The sequence below is a fragment of the Myiozetetes cayanensis genome, unplaced genomic scaffold (genome assembly GCF_022539395.1).
Source record: "Myiozetetes cayanensis isolate MyiCay16 unplaced genomic scaffold, myiCay2020 scf9, whole genome shotgun sequence".
In the NCBI taxonomy this organism is placed as follows: domain Eukaryota; kingdom Metazoa; phylum Chordata; class Aves; order Passeriformes; family Tyrannidae; genus Myiozetetes; species Myiozetetes cayanensis.
The window spans coordinates 5,396,238-5,408,406 of NW_026088185.1; the positions used below are offsets into that span (position 1 = coordinate 5,396,238).

Consider the following 12,169-nt stretch of genomic DNA (forward strand, 5'->3'; position numbering starts at 1 on the left):
GATTTTTCAAATAACAACAACAAAAAAAAGAGCATTAAAAAAGCAAGCATGCAGCAAGCAGATTGGGCTTGTGTGACTATGTGTGGGTGCACATGCTTGTGTGTGTGTGTATTTACCAGTCATTTAAAGCCCAGATCTTCAGTCATACAGGAAAAAAACCCAAGCAATTAGCAAATGAAGTGCAATACAGTTAAACAAACATCTCATTTCCAAGACCCATCAGGAAACATTGAATGCAACGAGAAGATCTTATGCTGTTCCTAAATACAGCAATATTGCAGAAAGTAGTTTATAGCAATCATACCTTGGAAAGCAAGGGGGCTTAAAGGGAGTTTTCTGTGGGTTTACATATTGAAAAAAAATCAAATACTGGTTTTAAGTTGCAATCCCCCTTTTTTTCTTAAATTCTTCTCACTATTAACATCTCTCAATTTTATCACGAAAAATGAAGAACAGAAAACATTAAGGAAAAAGAAGGAAAAAGCAAGATTTTTAGAGTTTCTTAAAACTGTGAAGAAATTTCAAAACAAAAAGCAACTGGCAAAAAAAAAAAAAAAAGGCAACCCATCACTACTTCAATTTGAAGGAAAGCCTTGACTCTTTTTCTCAGAAAGAGTTCAGACATGTCTTGAAGAAGCCTTCCCCATTACTCTTCCCAGGGAGCCTCCTATGATGCACAAGGATTCTAAGGAGACTCCCAGAAACTTGTCTTCCATGAGTCAAACCAAAAATATCATGCAGAGAGTCAGCCAATACTTCCTCCCTCCCTCCCCGCTCCTGTCAGAACAGATTGCATTTTGCTTCTGTTTTGATTTTTTAAAGGAAAACATTCTGGACAGAAAAAAGTATGTTTCCCTACTGAAAAATGTTAGTTTTCTTTGGGGAAAAAAAAAAAAAAAGAAAGAAAAAAGAATAAAAACTCCCCAGAACCCAGCTGTTGAGATCCTAGTGCAGGGCTGTCATGCCACAGTGGTTTCTTCTCTAGGAGAGTCCTCCCAGAGCAGCAGGGCCAGCAGGAAGGAAGAGCCTGGGGGAGTACAGGACACCTGCACTGGTACTTTTGAGTCAAAAACTGTTCAATGTTCAAGTCTTTCGTCTCACCACTGGAGCTGCAGGTCAGTTCTCCCAGAAAACTGAAATTTTGTTTTCCTTGATGTTTCTGCAGGAATACAATGGGGGTCCGCAGGCTGCTGGAGGGACCTGTAATGGCTGTGAAGCTGGAGCGCAGCACGGTGGGAAGCCCATGTAAATGGTGCATTTTAGGGGAAAAAAAAGGCAGAAAAAGATGATGTTTCATGCTTTCTGAACATAATGCTGTATCGCTGAATATGCAGATGGATTTTCACTACAACCAGGATGTGTCTTCTATTTTTAAATTTTGCTTATCACTAAAAGTTACTCCCTTGCTGCATACAGGGGAATTACTCTTTCTTACTTCTTTATGTTGAAGGAGACGCCTTCTCAGCTAATACCCAGCCATACGACAGAACTCATCACACAGCCCAGTAACATCAACACACATGCAGGTAGATCCAAGGAAAGATGAATCCATGTTACCTCCTGAAGTAAGGAGGCAACTGCAGATGGGCTGACTGTTCATGCCCTAATAAGCTGGGAGGTTCCTGTCAACTTTGTCAACTAAGTGCCACTAACGTAGCAGTTTGCTGTCACTAGATAAGAAAACCACTTCTTCAGCATTACTGATAGAAAAGCAAAGTATAGACTGCCTGTACCTTCCCAAGGCCTCAATACACAGCATTAAAAGACATCCAGTGAATATGACCGTAGTGGACTAGGTAAAACCTCGTTGAAACTTAAAAAAAAAAAAAAAAAAAAAAGAGAAAGTTGGCTTAAATATTTTAAGTGCTACTGCATTTGACAATTTTAGGTTTTGGCTAGAATGAGGTTCTAACACATTACTGCTATCAACTGCTTTTGTGTTTACAGTCATAAAACTCTTAAGACATTTTTATGATCAATATTCTAAAATAATTTCAGATTTTCAGACTTTTTAAGCCTTGTTAAAAACAAACAAACAAAAACGACCACGAGTAGGAAAGCACTCATATATATTTTGCTAAAGCCAACCCCTACACTGTTTCAGACCCAAATCCAGAATCAAGACCTGCCCTGTTGCCAGAGCATCTCCAATGTTACTGGACAGCCCAGCTGGGGCATGCCCACAAAATTACTTCTACCCCTTTCCCTACGGTCTTCCGGCCTGCTCTATGGTCTCAGCAGATTTTGGGACTGTACAACCATCAGCAGGAGGCTGTGCCAGCACATTTTCTGGTGTGTTTCATACCTGCACACCACACATCATTTGTTAGTTTTATTTCATCTTTGCTGAGGAGGCTGAGTTTACTATCACTTGCTTTATGGGAACAGCTGGGCTTGCTTACTTGGTGTATTTCCAAGCAAGTGAGCCAGGATTGACCTATGAATACAGCAAAGAAAGACCCCTCTTGAAGAGCCTTTCCCTGGCCATCGAACAAAAGAGAAAATGAAGAGCTAATACTGGATGGGACCCAAGAGCTCTTCAAGTGAATAACTGCAAACGGAAAAAAAAATGCCCCAAGAGACAGAGCTGGAGGCAAGTTGTGACAATGGTTAATAACTCCTGAGGCCGGCAGGGTTGTGGGTCATTATACAGCCCAGCATGCCTGTGCCATTGGATGGACACTGTCACCTACTGAAATCCTGAAGGATTTTGTTCAATCTGCTTACAAATTACAACTGCAAATGAAGACAAACATTTCTGGTTTTCCAGCGTTAAACAAAACGTCCTTTCAGCGACACCTGGCCAAGGTTTTTGCTTCTGTCTCGCTTTCCTCACACCTTCTTAGTCAAACTGAATCCTGACATAATTTTGGCTTTCAATCTACAACGGGAAGGTCAGACCCTATGAACAGAGGCCAAAGCCTTTGTTTGCAGCTCCAAATAGGATTGCATTAGTTAAGCCTTAGCTGCCGTTCTCAATTTTCTTCATTCACACTACACACTGGCAGCCAATTTGGTTGAAAGAAATTTGGCAAGTGCTCTTGGACCTTCATTCTCCACTGTTCCATTTTCCCCCAGTTAAACCAACTATTTTCCTTTGCTATTAATGGCAGATACTGAAGCATTTCACTAGTGCCTAAGCAGAGCAAACAAATGTGTGTCTGTTCAGGAATGACTTGGTCTCAACTATGAGGATCTGATAGCAATTAATGCCTATGTACAGAGACTTTTTTCTTTCTATTTAAGTATTTTCATATATATCACAGAGCACATCACCATCCAGCATGCAAACAGTGACAATATTCACAGGATTATGTACCTATTAAACTAAACAAAACAGAAATTCAAGCCCCAGAGGGCTGCAGAGAATGACAACAGCATGAATAATGCCAATGGCACAAATAATGACTGGGATAGCAAAAGTCTAACTGCAGGCATGGTGGATTTTCTCTACTGAACAAGTTGATATGATACCTGAAGTTTTCAATGCTATAGTTTCAAATATGTAGGACTATCAGTACTATTTAGGAAGGACTAACAGTATCAAAACCTTAAGACTTCAGAAGCAGCCTTGAAATACTGCTTTTCATGTAATGACCTTTTTGAATATTGATCAGGATAAATCTGAATCCTGATATCACCAGATCTCCTGAACTAGGATGGAGAAAGCATTGCTCAAATGAAGTACTGCAGGTATTTATAACACACTCACCTTGCAATAAGGGGCACCTTTGTGCTGGCAGAATGCAGGTCTGTGTCACAGCCCCCATGGCAGTGAGCTCAAGGAAACTACTAAAGGGCTTTAGAGCTGGATACCTTCAATGCCACTGTAGGAGCACAATTTTAAGGTTGCAGTGTGAAAATACACAGGTAAGATCCCCTTAAGGACACTTTACACTGGAGTAAAACCCTTCATCGCCTCCAAGAGGAGGGTTATTACTCCCCTGCTTGCTGTGGGCTGAAAGCTGACGGGATGAAAGCCCTGAACCATCACTGGAGTGCCTTGGCTGAGCACATCCAACTGTTCTCCTTCCAGACCTCAGGTCATGCAGCAGAGGAAGCACAAGCAATCTCTGGTAACATATTTCTGAGATGACAAACAGCTTTTCTCCCAAGCGAGTCACACCTTTCCCTGGATAGATTCAGTCAATGTCATACACCAGCACCATACCTTGCAAAGACTTGCCAGATGCAGGAGGTAGTGGATGTATCCTCTCCCAGCCTGCACCACCAGCATGAACTTATCTGTAGTATTTGTTTCTCATCGATAAAACAACCTGTACACACCGACACACATATTTAACTCACATAGGTGGCAGTCCACAGAAATTGGCAGCACAAAAGCTGCGTGCACAGAAACACCCTCGCATGTCAGAGTCCTCTGAAGGTTCTTTCCCAAAACAAGTGGCCATGAAAGGCAAGTATCACTGACTGCAGTCAGAGCTTTAATTTATTATATTCTGTTCAAAAGCTATCTCAAGTTCAGTTAAACTTGCTCCAACAACATTATTTTGTACATTCTCAATGTTTTGTTTATTCCCCTTTCACGCTGATAGGAAAAGATACTGGGTTATCCATAGGTCCTGGCTGCCAAAAAATGTCAGAACTGGACATTGCATTGGTAGCTCAGCACAGTAGTAAGGTTTGTAAAAAAATCATTCAATGCTGGCACCGTTTATTGACTGCAAAACAGCTGCTTTTCTAACTATCATTAGTTGATCCCATGAAAGTCGAGTGTAAAAGAAAGAGGAAGACCAACAGTATTAGCATAGCAAGGTATCCCTCTGGTAGCTCACTAAGGGACTGTCAGTCAGATCACTTCCAGGCTTAACCACCAGAGCTCAGAAATCCTTCTGTACCCTGAAGGACAAGTTAGGCTGAAACATGCTGCTCTCTGCTGTCCTTTCCCAGAGCTCACCAGCACCAGTTCTCCCAGGTGAGGATGTGCCAGCACCAGGTGGACTGGAACTGTATTTTTTTGTTTATTTCTTTTTTTTTTTTTAACCATGAGGGTGGTGTGGCACCAGCACAAGTTGTCCAGAGAGGTGGTGGATGCCCATCCATGGAAACATCCAAGGTCAGACTGGGCAGGGCTCTGAGCAACCCAATCTAGTTGGTGTCCCTGCTTATGGCAGCAGAGTTGTATCAGATCTTTAGAGCTCACTTCCACCCAAATCATTCTAAGATTCTGTGATTACATTCCTGAGTGACAAATGGTTGGACTTCTCAACAACCTCAAATTTCTTCCACAATTAACAGCATTATGGAAGAGACAGGTGAGAATCTCAATTCTTATCCATGTGTCTCCAAAGCACAACTATTTATCCAAGTCTTAAAACACCTGTTTCAACCTAAGAAGACACTGATGGTACAATGATAATTGTATTTCATGTTTTACAATAGCAGAGACAATAGCAGGTTATCCTGCACAGGTTTATTCTATCTGTGGCAGGAACTAAAACCTGCAAAAACAAATCCTACTAGTGATTTTGAATTTTGTTTTTTTCAGTAAGGACTGCATGCACTGCAAAGTCTGCCTTCACCGAAACAGGAGTATTTCAACAGAATAGATAATTTTCCGCAAAAAGGTGACGGGTAAAACGTCAAGATAACAGTTTCTGCTTTGTCATTTCAGTACTGTCAAAACATGTCTGTTCAATAAGCACAGAGTAGCTGTGTTTCAACTCTGTCATTATATTTAGATCAGTATATTCATTTAATTACATTTTTATTTCTTTTACTCACTACTATTCTGTTTATACGCATAAAATTATCCATACTTTCCAAATTACCTTTTCAACCCTAGCTATTCTGTACAGTTTTAAAATACTGCATTTCCTTTCCAACTTTCAAGTCTTGTTTAATGTCTAAAGACAAGCTGCAGAGCAGAAACAACATCCCTCCACCAGTACTGGCTCTTCTGCTTTGTACACCAGATTTTTGGAATAAATATAACCATATGGGGATTTGAGTCAGGAAAAACCAGCCCTGTTCTGTATTTGACAAGTACTGAAGATACAGGCTACTAGAAGGAAGAAGTAAGGAAGGAATAACAACAACAAAGGATGTAAAGATCTTTTTAAGGGTCTAAAGAGAGTAATGCACTCCAGGCACTGTCCTGCATCAGATGTGCTTTGGCCTCTGACTTGGTGTCTGAAGGCACATCCCAACAGGCTCCCCAAGCCAGCACTGCAACTGCACCCTCATGCAAAAGGACTACAAATTTCTTCCTGTAGTGCTTCAGTACCAGGTCAGGATCAAAAGCCCCATCTGCTTGTTTTAAATGAATGCACTGTGCTCCTTCCCTCCTTACCCACAAAGCTGGACATGAGATTTATGATGGAGGAGGAGCAGAGTTAATGCATGAATGACTTTTCGCAAGGTCATTAGAGATTTAAATTGACACAGACTAAATTCTGCTGAAACCAACAAAGGTTTAGGAAGGTGTTTGGGCCAACACTCTGGACAAAATAAACAGGTAATTCACACTTGGAAAAGTCTCAACTGGGCCACTCCAAAACATCTCTGGGTTGGAGAGGGAGGAACTTCCCCCCTTCCCGCTTCCAACATCCAAAACTTGAGCCTGTGCTCCAAGTACAGTCAGCACCTTACAAGGGTGCCTGATCCTCATGCCAATATAGATATCTTTAAATGCGTAGATGGCTTGGTCTCAGGATAGAGCTGTTCTTGCCCACAGACAGAACCTTCCCAAGATCAGAGCCAGAGCTTTTGACTATGAAATAAAATATAGTCTCATTTGAGACAAGTAGCCTGAGCTAATACGACCAAACTATAGCATGGCAGCTCATGGTTATGTCACACAAGCAATGAACACAGACTGTACTTTATACCTATTTCTGCCATTCCCACCAACACCTCCACACCACTAGGCAGCTTCAGCACCTGGTTGGCTCATTTAACATGACATTTCCCCAAGGAATCCACCCTCAATTTGGAAAACAAAACAGGTGCATACTAGAACCCACCAAAACCTAGAAAGGGGGAGTTGTTAACCTTTACAAAACCAGAGGAAAAAAAAAAAAATCACCCTGATTACCAGAAGGCTTCTGATCCTCAAGGGACAGATATCTTAGCATTCAAAATCCGATGTATACAGAAAAAGGCCTAGTATTTTTCTAGAAGAGAAGGAAGGTCAGAGTCAAGTATTCTTTTCTTCCTTTAATGGCTTTACAAGTTCCTGAAGTCACTTGTGCTACAGAAATATATTCCTATCATTTTTTTCCTTTGACCAACAAAGCAAATGCTACGTAAAAGGGAAAAAAAAAAAAAGACGCAGGCAATATCAACCACAGCACTGACATGAAATAAAATACTTTAAAAATATTATGATATGGTGAGACAACTTTCTGGCTACTCTTTAAGACGTCAAGTGTCAATCATATTTGACTTCCTCCACTGTGAGTAACCCAGGCACCAGAAATTTGCATCAATAAAAAAAAATTCAACCTCATGAATTAAAACTCCCCATATATAAACACTAAGAGGATGTGTAAACTTGATCATAAATCTGGTGCTCTCATATTCCAGTACTGAAGCCAGCCAGCCAGCCACAGGATGTACATCCTGGATCAAGAAAGTGATGTCAAATTAACCTAATTATTTTCTTGGAACAAAGATTCTGAAGAGTTTTGGTTATGAAATGTTGATGTTTCCTTTCCCTATGACAGCTCATTGGCCCAGTGCCTCCTGGGAGAAAGGGAAGGCTCTTCCAGATAAAACCTTGCCTGGTTCCAAATGCTCTGCTATATTTATATTCATAATAACACCAAAAATTTTAACAGCACATACAGGGAGACATTTTTGCCTTATAAAATAGACACGAGGCATGACACATGCTGAGCATTTTTTTACTCCCTCCTCCCCACTCTTTTTATTCTGCTATACAGACGGTGTGGTAGGGAAGCACAGAAGTCAGAAACTAGGCAGACCAAACTGGACAATTGAGGTAATGCCCATGAAAGTAATTTGATGCAACAGGAGGAGCAGATCAGTAGGTCAAAACCATAGAATACCACAAGTGGTTACAGTTTTAGGGAGAGGGTCCAGGGTGGTTCATGAGCCCATCAGCCTGACTCCATGTGTGGACTGACAGTGCCTGCAGGACTGGTTCAGACTCCTTGGTCTCTGAGAGTGCATATGGTGCACATCTGAATTGGAACCTGCACTTGATAAAGTAAGGAAATCTAGGATACCTGCTCCAAGGACAGGCTGGGATCCAAACTGGCACATGCATGTGAGGGCACTGGTAGGATCTGCCCTAAAATTGTGCTGCTGCTCTTGAAGCAAAATGCTCCCTTATGTGCTAGTGAAATGTGAACTGCAGGGAAGGCATAACAGCAAAATGTTTGCCAAAAGTCCTGGCATGGCCGGAAAACCAAGCCTCCTAACAGAGTACAGTGAGGAGACAAAATTATAGCTGCACATAGGCTTGCAAAGTAATTAGAGACTAAACACATTTTAAAAACAGAAATCAGAGATAAAAATAGAGTCAAAATAATGCTTTGGGTTGAGAGGGTATCTTTGCTTTTTTGTTTTACTAAAAACATATTTCAGCTGCTGATTCTCTGTCTCAGATTTGATTTTTGATTTTCCAGTCCTTTAGAGAAAAAAAAAGATTCCCTCTCCCTTCCACTCATGAAAGGGAACTCACACGAACCTGGGTCTTCACTGGATTTATTTGGTATTCTATTCCCCATGATGCCCAACCAAAGGATGCAACTGATGTCTTTGATTCATTTGCTGTTGTCAATAAAGATTTGGCTCCACAGGGGGATTGTCAATTTATGAAGACCTTAAATTGCTGCTACACGTGTAAGTCACAGCTGAATATGAAGGGTTTGCTTTGTGTTTGCCCAAAGACACGAAGACATTCTCTGGTGTTGAGATCTGCCCTGGTACCTCCCAGGGAGTTGGTATCAATTCTAGTCTTGAGAGCAAATTTGAGCCTGCAGCACTGGGTGGGGTGACCACATCAGGGAAAATGATCAGCAAGTAAGAGTTTTCCATCAGAAAAAAAAAAAAAACCACACACACAGTTGATAAAAAACCCAGCAGTGAAAAGTAATACCCATTAAAGAAAACCACAAAGTGGGATATGAAGAATAACAAACATCCAGCTCTCTGCCCTGTTTTCCTGCACTCATACCTCGGTAATAGGAAAAATATAAGGAGGAACACCAACAATATCTGTGAAATTCAGTTATATGTAGAACGTGGTGAGAGCTTCCGTGAGCCACCAGCAGCCAAGTTCGCTAACGATACCTGCTCACATAAAATGTCACCAAGGCGACTCCCTTTCTTAAGGGGATGTTTTGTAAAACTTCATAAGTGACAGGTTTATAGTCCTGTTCACAAAAGGTCATAAAACCCTGTACTCTCATTTTCCACTGCTCCAGCCAATAGCTGTGAGTTAGAGCCAGCCGTTTGGCAGCATGATTGCTGCCACACGAAGCAAGAGCCTTGTGCATACCAACACCAGGGCTCTAATTTGGCAGCCTAAAAGTCTCCTAAAATTGTGAAGGGTCGCCATAACTTTATACGGCTTCATTCCAAACCCTCAGCTATTTCTAAAATAAAGCGCTTGAAGAAATTTCAGGGCTCCAATTACAGCATCTAAAAGGAAATGTATTGCTGGAGACCTTGCAGAGCTCGTGCTCAAATCCTCCTGCAAATGTGCACTCAAATGCTTCCAAATTGGTTCCCGCAGAGTAAAGTTACTAGAAATCAGTGCAGAATTTTTCACTCTATTTTCCGACGTTTTCCAAGGCTGGGAAGCAAGAAGCATACTGAATGGATTTATATCGATGCCCAGGGATGTTGTGATTCCACAGCAAACAGCTGGGATGCAAGTTTTTATGTCTGTGACGCTGTCCTGCCGAAGGTAAACCTTCCCAATGCCCAGCCCCTCCTCCCCACAGGCCCGTTTTGCTCCATTTCAGAAAAATGAGTTAAAAAACAAAGAGGTCAGAAGCTATGGCCTAAAGGAAGCTCCACAAGCTGGAAGTGACCCCTGGTTCTGTCTGAACACCATCAACATTCCTGAGAAAAACCCTCTACAGAAGGTCAGGGTCCTGACAGAGCCTCTGCCACAGGAACACTCCTCTTCAGCCTCAATCTTGCTGCAAGTTGTAGGTATCTATTCTCATCCCCAAGCAGAAATATCTACATGCATGAAGCTAAAAGCAGGAAAAATAGCCAAAATCCTTTGTTGATAGAGATTATAAAATACCTGCAAGGAGCGTACAGAAGGCATTAATTTACCATAAAATATAGGTACTTGAATGAAAAGAAAATTTCCATAGAGCCTTTCATCCTGGAAAAGCACTCTGATAAAATATAATGGTGTAGGTTTTGTTGAAAATATTTGCTTCCTAAAAAGGAGCATAACAAAGTCTTTAACCAAAGGCACTGAGAGCTCTGACATGGAAACCCCAAAAAATAGGAAAATGTGTTGGGAAAGGTTTTCAATAGCAGAGAAGGGAATATTTCCTATTGAATATTTGTCTTTCCATTTTACTGCCTCTCAGATGTGGTCAGCAGTCTTAATATCAGCTGCTAGGTTAATAAATACAAAACCACCTAATGGTAGGAAAACACCTGCCAAGTGCTTAAAAATATGCCACTAAACCCTGTTTTCTATGCTGTTTTCCAGTACTAGGCAAGCTCAAACTTGTGTCCAAAGGCAAAGGGCCCATCAACCCACCCTGTTACTGGCACCTGTACTGAAATTGCTGAGTTTGGATGCTCCTTGGTATTATGCTTTTGGCATGAACGCCCAGGGCCCTCCTTCCCCTTTGAGCTGGGCTGATATTGAAGAATGTGGCCCCTAAATAGCAAGTCTGCCTTCCCAGACAGGCTTAAGTCAGGATGCACAGCTGCAGTGAAAATAAACATGATTCCTAAATGGTGGCTGGAGAAAACTGCTTTTTAGCAGCATTTCCCACTTTCTTTAATGCCCAAGATGAAAATCGGCATATTGGCATTCTGCATTTCGCTGACTCTGACCAGAAGTCACAAGCTGGATTTGTTTCGGGTTCCTTTGGTCCACACAGTGCTTGTAATAGTCATAATAAGATTCTACCACAGATTATTTTTCCTGCAGGGAAAGCAATGCTGCAGGTAAAAAAAAGAAGGGAAAAAAAAAAACCACAACCAAAACAAACAGCATTGCTTGCCCTAACAGAAAAATTAAAAAAACCTTGTAATTCTCACAAGATTATGTCAAAGGGACTCACTCAGAGACACAAAAGGCTGTGCATTGCATTGGGAGCTCTGTGTTTCTGGTTTAAAGGTTATCTACAAATTAGATCCAAGTGTACCTCCTTGTGTTCTTTCTCTTGTAGCTTTGAAAAGGCAGCTAGACGTGTGAGCTGTAAACGGCTGGAGTGGCAGGCGTGTCTCAGAATTCATGAGCCTGCCCCACGCACACCCACAGCAGGGCGTCCAGCCTCACCCCGGGAATGCTCACCCAGAGAAGAGCACGGCAAGCAATGCAAAGGCACGTCCAGTGCTATGACAATTCACAGATTATTAAACCAGATTTAATCTCTTTAGTATCTGACAGGACTGAACACACAATATCCTCATTCCTCATGTCTACAGAAGGGTTACAGAAGTAAAAGGTAATAACTTAAATACACTTTTTTGAAGGTGTTCCTATGAAAACCTATTAAATGTGCATGGAAACGTACAAGCTGGCCTCTAACAAGCTTCAAGGGTTCCTCTCTTGTGAGTGCCTGAATGCCTACATTAAAACTGAGGTGACTTTCACATTGCATTTGGCTACTGAAAGAGCGAGTCCTTACTGCCAGGCTGCTGCAGAGGAGTGAGCTGAGAAAAGGTAAAGGAACACATAGATTTTATATACATGGACTGTGCTTTCTCAGTGAGATACAGATGTTTTCCTCTCTTTTATTTCACATTTTCCACTATATAACCTGTGTGTCTCGAGAACAGGGACATTGAGGGTAACAGGTTGTTTGAAACTTCTTATCTTTAAGTCATTTATAATCAGCCACATTTTACAAGGAGCTGCAGCTAAGGGTTTCTTCTAGAAAGGAGAGATAAGTGTAGCAGTAACTATGGGAAAGCTTTTAGTAGCAGAGTTGAGACAAGGATGAAGTAAAGTGAAAGCTGTCAGAGTAAATCC

At 41.5% G+C, this 12,169-nt stretch overlaps 1 protein-coding gene across 1 annotated transcript in view; it reads right to left on the reverse strand.

The window, feature by feature from the left end:
* ERBB4 (erb-b2 receptor tyrosine kinase 4) overlaps positions 1-12,169 on the reverse strand; it is a 610,968-nt gene that overhangs the window by 542,748 nt on the left and 56,051 nt on the right. The window lies entirely within an intron of this gene.